The sequence below is a fragment of the Hipposideros armiger genome, unplaced genomic scaffold (genome assembly GCF_001890085.2).
Source record: "Hipposideros armiger isolate ML-2016 unplaced genomic scaffold, ASM189008v1 scaffold_407, whole genome shotgun sequence".
Taxonomy (NCBI): Eukaryota; Metazoa; Chordata; class Mammalia; order Chiroptera; family Hipposideridae; genus Hipposideros; species Hipposideros armiger.
Genome location: NW_017731757.1, coordinates 41,615 through 49,757, shown reverse-complemented (window position 1 = coordinate 49,757; position 8,143 = coordinate 41,615). Strand labels below are relative to the sequence as shown.

Below are 8,143 nucleotides of genomic sequence, written 5' to 3'. Positions count from 1 at the left end.
AAAGTAGTTCCAAGTAGCCACTTCTTATTAGTTCCACATATTTCAAGCAAATCCACTATCTGCCCCAAAGCAAATAGAGGTAAGCGGGTTATAATATCAGCAGACAGTAAGCCCTGTCTCTGGTAAACCTTACACAGATCAGATGAGATTCTGCACCTGACATTCCTACGGTGTCTGCCCTCTGTCTTTAGAATAAATCTCAGCCTGAAATTCTTTGATTCTTCTTACAGGAGCTGGATGGAATCTGATAGTTGGTAGGACTCATTCTGAAACTAGCCTGCCCTAAACACCTTGCCAAGGACAAACAAGAGTAGTTAGATCAGTCAAATTGATGTGATGCCTCAAGTGGGAAGATAATTATAGATTAATAAGTTATAATTTGATCAGGAGCAAAGACCAGAAATTAAGATTGTTGAATCTATTTAGAAGCAATATGTCTAAAATTATAAATTGGAATTAAGATGTTGCTCTTGAGTTGGGTACTCTGAGGCCTAGGCTGAAAAGCAGGCTACAAAACCAGGTCCAAGCCATCTGAAGTCACTCTCAGAGAGCTTTGCAAAGAAGAAGTGAGGTATGAGGGAACAGGATGAAAACTGGAACAATAGGCTAGAGGGAGATTTGAGTCAGGGGACTAGAACAGCAAGAAATTCCCCCAAGTTCCTAATTGTCTGAACCTGCAACTAAGCTTTATAGGCAACCTGAGGTCTCTATCAGGGATGGGAAGGGAGCTGTTATAGGCCCTAGTTGCCTGAGATCCCATGGGGTGCTATCTGTCCTCTTTTCAGAACCTGTTTAAGCAAATAATTTTTTTTTAATTACTAGGGTATTTTTTTAAAAATAGGCTTTATTTTTTAGAACGATTTTAGGTTTACAGCAAAATTGATCAGAAAGTACAGAGATTTCCCATATACTCCCTGCCCCCACACATGCATAGCCTCCCCCATTATCATCCCCCACCAGAGAAGAACATACATTGCTACTGATGAGCCTACATTGACATGCCATTGTCCCCCAAAGTCAATAGATTACATTAGGGTTCAATCTTAAAGTGTTGCACATTCTATGAGTTCAGACAAATGACATGTATCCATGATTATTATATCATACAGAAATGTTTCACTGCCCTAAAAAAGGTCTGTGCTCCATCAATGCATCTCTCCTTTCCCCCTAACTTCTTAGGACTTTAAAAATTGCATATGAACCAACATAAAAATAACTTTTTTAAAAATTAAATTTATTGGGATGACATTGCTCAGTAAAATTATATAGGTTTCAAGTGCACACTTCCATGGTACTTCATCAGTATATTGCATTGTTTGTTTGCCACCCAAAGTCAGTTCTCCTTCTGTCACCATATAGTTGACCCCCTTTATCCTCTTCTACCAGAATAACTTTTAGAAAGGTAAAAGTAGTCAAACTAATAATTTAGATGAACTCTTATGTCAATGTGACTTTTACTCAAATTCTCCCAGGTGATGTATTTTTCCTTCCCGAGATTGGCTGAAATCAGAAATTACATTGGGGTCTTACACAAAGATACCAGAACTCACCCGGCCATCGCAACCTCTCGGTATTCATCCCTCACACCTGGATGTTGATGACCTTTCCTTGGGTCCCCTTGTGAACGTGGGAGGTGAGTGGCTTACAGCTTACGCCTATGACTTGCATCCTCAGGAAGCTGTTTTGTGCATTTTTTTCCCCAAAACAAGCCGCTGCCTGCAGTGCACAAGAAATCTAACAGGCAGGCAGAAAAACAGCCTGCTCCATCTTCAGCAATGCACTTAGTCATCTGTCTGTACCCTCCTCTGGTGCTCTGCACACCTCCATGGGCGATGGTGGTCTCATCGAATCTCTGGCTATAGGTCTCATCATTAAACTCTTGCTTATGCCATCTGAAGGAAGGTAACAGCGACAGACACATCTCACGAGCCCTTGTCCCCTTTTCTTCTTTTATTTCTAGATATCTGGCTAGTTCTCTGCTTTGAGTACAGGAGTTTTCCAGGTCCAGGCTCATCTAGGAATCTTTTCTTTTAGACTAATCCATTGGTTACTTTCCTTGCATCATTTCCCACAAAATATAATCTTGAGTTGTCTTTTTTACTCATTACAAATAAGGAAAATCACTTTTTTTAGTACGTTTGTCCCCAAAGAGCAAAAAGGAAATGAGCATGCTTTTCTTCGCTCAGATCTTACCCCCCCAAAATGAGCAGGGAGTCCCTGGAAGCTGTGTCTGGGGTCATGTGTTACATTGCAAATGGACTGAAGAGCAGGCAGAGCTGTTAGTGACCTGGGTCTCCAAACAAAAAGGCATGACAAGAATCTCTGGAAGCTAAAACATCACTGGAAATGTAACAGCGGCAAAAAATCTTAGCTGCAGCCCTGGGCATGCACCCAGGTAAGGCAGATGTGGCACTAGGTGCTTCAGCGGGGAAACTGAGGCAGAGGTGGAGCAGGAAGCTGAACGGCAGGCCCGGAGGGTCAGAGCAGAGCGGGGATGGGCTCCAAGGCCCAGAAGCCAGTGATGATGTCCACCTGCCCGATGCCCCCTGCGGTGGAACAGATTCTGAAGGATGCGTGGGGGATGCCCGCTGAGGACCTGTGGTACTGCCCTGGCCGCAGAAAACTCTCCAGACCCCTCTGGGAATGCTGAGGATCCCGAGGCCCAGCGGGAGCAGCTCTACCAGGGGACTGGAGCCTACGTGGCTATCAACCAGTGGGTGCAGCAGGAGGGCGAGGAGCTAAGACTGAGCTGGGAGCAGGACACTGGCCAGCCTGGCTCTGCCTCCAGCACATGGACCCAGGGTGCGTGGTCTGGATGGAAAACCCACAAAGTCCTCCCATCCCACGGAGTCCTCACTCGTCTGGAAACAGAGCCATGTGGAGCACATTTCAACAACTCCATTTATTAAAGGTGCGCATAAGAAAAAAAGGAAAGAAAGGTAAAAAAGGAAGGGAGAGAGGGAGGGAGGGAGGAAGGAAGGAAGGAAGGAAGGAAGGAAGGAAGGAAGGAGAATAATCTTATATTTACCAGGAAAGGTACCATGTAAGTTTAGTGTAGGTGGCGAGTTATATTGGGTGATACTGAGGCAATACTCAAGAGGCAGGCTTTTGGTAACAACTAGTGGTGAAGTAAAGTTCTTCTCAGGACAGTAGGCTTGTTTAATTACAGGACTTTTGTTTTGCTTGGGGGCGCAAGGGGCTGTGAGTTTGGGACCAGGGCTGAACATCTCAAGATAAGGAACATAAGGCTGACCACTGTCCCCAACAACCCATCTCCTGATACCCCCTATATAAGATTCTGCCTCTCCCACATATAAATGTTAAAAAAAAAACACAAAGTAACAGTAGTTGAAGACAGTTAGGTTAGAGGAACATTAACTCAGAGTGCTCCCAGCACTGAGTAGTCTGGCTGCACCCACAAATAATCTTCCTTCACATTCCAACCCTTGCCTTTTCTGAGCAGTGGAAAGATGTTGAAAGCTTTCCATAACAGCTTTCAAACTTGGCTTTGCAGTACAATCACCTGAGTAGCTTAAATAAAAATGAAAAAAGTTCCTGAGCTCCCCTTCAGATCTACTGTACCAGTATCTCTAGAGGTGGGACCCATGGGTCTGCATTCTCAAGCCTCCCCAGCACATTGCGGTGCATCCAGCCATACCTGGGCCCAAGGACAGACATTGGAGAATGGAGCCCAGGTAGCTGCAGACTGTGGCCGTGGTTCATGTTGGCCGTGCCTCCTTCTGGCTTTTTACACACGTGCAGTGGGAGCCAGACACACTGAGTACTTTTTCCTTTGTACCTTGCGCTCAGCTCACACAGAGATGCCCTGACAATCCCAGGGCCCATGTCCATGTAGGAAGAATGTAGGAAGGATCCAGGGTTCATTTATTTCACTCTCCACTGCTTTTCCCCATAGAGAGCCAAGCTAAGCCTGCAGTGTAAAACAAGGAAGCAGTATTCAATGTCAGTTCTCCGAATGAAAAGAAGTGAATAGTGAACAATCTCCGGTCCTCTGTTGACCATTAATGTAAATGAAGCACTGGAGTTAGCAATGTTTGCTGACGGCATAATCAGCAGTCAGTCAATGAGAGTTGCAAAGGAATAAGGGCATTCCAGATGGGCTTTAAAGATAAGAAATCTAATGAAATAATTCCTAGGGATATTGACTTGGTGAACCTTTCAGTCATCCTGCAGAAAACACGAAGTGCTGGTGTCATGAGCTGAAGAAAACAGCATCCAGAAATCATTCTAAGGATTCTTGTTACATGTTTGCTATTTCACCGTATGTTGGTGGAAAATGAATAAACATTGCATTTATAATAGAAGCCACTTTCCTTTTTTTCCCCATAATTATCTGAGCACAGCTAATGACTTTGGATTAGGTTTCTGAAAAACATGAAAACATATGAGAGTCTGGACTTCGTATTCATAGCATGTAACAGAATTTTTCATAATAGTATTGTGACTTTCCAAGGCATGGGCAGTCCAGTTTGAGAATACACCAATCTCTTTCTCCCAGGCTAATTGTCTCACTGAGGAAGGTCAGAAAACTATTGATGCATGATACCAGTAATATTCAATTTGCTTAACATATCCTTTACTTATTTCCACTACTATACTCTCTTTTCCCCTTCCTCATCTGGTCCATGCCCTCTCCATACACATAGATTAAGATTTTATTTACCCAAGCAGCCCTGATACACAGCCCAGAGCCTGACTCTTTGCAGAGATGTGTGTCCCCAGGAGAATAGACCAGTGGTGAGGAACTCTGGGATCCTGGTCAGACCAACCAGCTGAGTTGGAGGAATGTGGTTATTCTCTGCAACTCATCTGTGGAGCACTTCTCTAGAGCGATGAATTAGAGAGAAGATGCAAAATGATAAACTATCAAAGAGGGACAAGGAAATGGAAAGGCAGTGTTACAAAATAGACGTTGTTTAGCTTTTGATAGGATGGAATAAAGGATAGGAGAAAAAAATCAATCTCTCTCTCCCTTTCCCTCTCTCTCCCCTTCCCTCCCTCCTTCCCTCCCTTCTCCTCAATCTCTCTGTGTCTCTGTTTCTCTTTGTTTTCTTTTTCTCACACTCATGCACACAAACATACCACATATGACTGCAGCTTCTTTCAGTGTAGGAATTGTGTCTTATTCATCTTTGTATCCCTGGGTAAGTGCTATGGATTAAATGTTTATATTCCCCCCAAATCCTTATGTGATGGAAATCTCCACTGTGATGGTATTTGGAAGTGGGACCTTTGGGAAGTAATTAGCTCACAAGAGTGGAACTCTCAATAAATTAGTGCCTTTATAGGAAGAGACAGGCAAAATTATTCCACAAGAAGGTGGCTGTTGGTATCATAGGAAGGGGTTCCTCATTAAGCCTGACCATGCTGGCATCCTGATCTCAGACTCCCATCCTCCAGACCTGTAAAAAACAGTTTATTGTTTAAGCGACCTGGTCTATGGCACTTTGTTATAGCTGCCTGAGCTAAGACAGTCAGCAATCAATAAATATCAAATAGGTCACTCAAGGTGAACCATTTTAAGACACTCTTTAATTTTAATATCTATGTGAAGTGGTAAACTGAAATAGAAAACTTCGTCTTCCTTATTATTTTTCCCATTTTGTAGCTTGGAGAAGATGTAAAGAAAATACATTATAAGGTAAAGGGCTCTAAGTGGCACAGCTGTATCTAAACCTGTGTCTATAATCCTCATCCTTAACTGCAACTCTATACTGCTTAGTTACTTGGAGAGGTAACGTAGGTACGGTAGCTGAAACAACTCTCGTGCATAGTAAATAACCACTCGGTGGTATTAAAGTCTATTGCAATGACTATTATTTTAATCTTTCTGCTATATTAACTTAGCCTACTAAATGTGCAATTCAAGATTTGGAAAATGGCTAAAAAGACTGCCAAGGAAATAAGACAAAATATTAAGCAGTGTTCTCTAACAATAAATGTAGATATTAAAACAGTGCAGGAGCCTGTCTGAACTGGTCCTGCTCATTTGGGGGCCTGACTCAGCAGAGTTCAGCCTGAAGGCTGCTGACGCTGGGTCACCCCCAAAAGCTGCACCCATCAGCAAGGCTTCCTGAGCACAGCCCAAACTGACTGCTTCTCTTCCCAGAGGCTAAAGTGATAAAATTGGGCTATATGAGGCCTTGGCCTTTCTTGGGTGAAAGCCCTTAACAGTGGGATTCTCTCTGCACATAAATATACAGATTAGGCAGATAATTCATTCTTTCATATGCTATTCAACCAGTGTTTATTAAACACCTATAAGAATCAGGCATAGAAGAGAAGCAGGCTGACCCCACTGTGGTGGGACCCACATTACACTTCACATCCTAGCAGGTGCTTCCTCCCAGCCAATTGCCCCTCACGAATCCGAGCTGAGAAACCCCTGATGAGTCACAGGACGTTCTCCGAGTGCAGAGAAATGCCTCCCTCGTGGTGGTGAGGGCCTCATGGAGAACTCTGGATGGAAGCTAAATTAATCTGCCTCGGTCCTGGGAAGCCAAACCTAATACATAAACAGCCCCTGTTCTTGAAGATGAAACAGGAGTAAACTTAGCCAGTTGGACCTGGGATGAACCATGCTGGTATCAGCATAGCACATTTCTCTCAGACTGCCTACGGATCCCATAGCTTGACTGGTATTTTGCTGGTCTCACCAACAAAAATTTACCTTTGTCCTAAGTCTATCCTACATCCGAACCTGCCTTGTGAGTAGACTGCCCAGCCCACAGGGAGATGAGAAACCTGTGTTTCATACTTTTTTTCTTAAACTTTTACCTTCACTGGCCAGTGACCTCAGCCTGACCTGTCTCCCCACCCCACCCCCCGTTGACCACACGTCAGCCTTTCTCCCCTAACAGCCCAGCTGAAATGACCCACTCGCCCAGCTTCTCAGAGCCAGCCAGAACCCTAGCAGTCAGATACTTAAGTGGTAAAAATAAAGAAACTAGGTACTCTAATAAAGTATAATGCATACATTCCTAAATATATGTATAATTTATTAATAAAGTAATACATGGTAATAAACTAATAATAAGAGAGAAACATTTTAACATTGAGATGAATCAATTTTTATGTGAGAAATATATGCACTTACTATGAAGCTAGAATATGAGAATTTATAACAAGGTCCTCATCTTTGCCTATCTTTATTCTCTCTGGCTTTTGTCAGTTTGTGTCTTTTTATGAACCTCTTGGTTTTTCATTTGAGACAAAATGATGCGACATTTATTTTTTTCTCCTAACTTCTGAGGATGTCTCCTTGGTAAGCTACCATCCAAAGCATCAATTAAACATCTGTGTATCCATAGAATTTTTCCAGGGACTGTCTTCCCACATATTTTCTATTTATGTTTCATTGAGTGTCATTTTCCAGACTTTCCTTGTTTTTCTCAATATATTTTGTGTCCCACTCTCTCTGTGGGTTGTTCTTTATGGCCCCATGTTTATTTATATTCCTACCTTGTGATTTTACAACCTAAGTTGTAATCAACCTGAATTCAGTTTTATAAAACTCTGGTATGCTCTATGTAAAGAATGGTATCAAATATAATTGCAGTAGGTTGAGTAGATCAGTTAGTATTCTCTGTGAAGATTTCTTCTTATGATTCTCTGCCCCAGTAGAATATAAAATACATGAATTGTGTAGAACTCTAGTTTTCTGGGAAAATGGATGCTTTCCTCTAAATGGCATATTTGTCCAAAGATACACAAGCCAGGAGTAGTCTTATTTCATTTATTACCTATTGCATTAATCAGTCCTGATTTTTCTTCACTTCACTCAGTGACACAAAGATGGGGGATTGTGTTGCCTAGATTTGTGAAAAATGGCTAAATTGAACTGATTTGAACTGAAGCAAATGGTACAGAGAATTAAACACAGTTTTAGGGCATGAACACTAATGAGCACTAAGAGATACAAATTTATCTTTCTTGACACCAGTATCTGTTGATACCTCATGATGCGACAGCCTTTTAAGAACTTAGGACGTCAATAGAGCAGGGAATTGATGGATTAGGCAGCCCTGGGTGATTTGGGGCTACGGAATTTTGAGTTTCATGGTATAGACTCTGTTAGATTAGAATTCTACATGCTGAACTTAATGAGATATTAGGCTCCCAA

At 42.4% G+C, this 8,143-nt stretch overlaps 1 pseudogene; it reads left to right on the top strand.

Annotated features, from left to right (window-relative positions):
• The first annotated feature begins 2,494 nt into the window (after positions 1-2,494).
• LOC109394071 (UPF0449 protein C19orf25 homolog pseudogene) lies at positions 2,495-2,909 on the top strand (annotated as a pseudogene).
• The last annotated feature ends 5,234 nt before the right edge of the window (positions 2,910-8,143 follow it).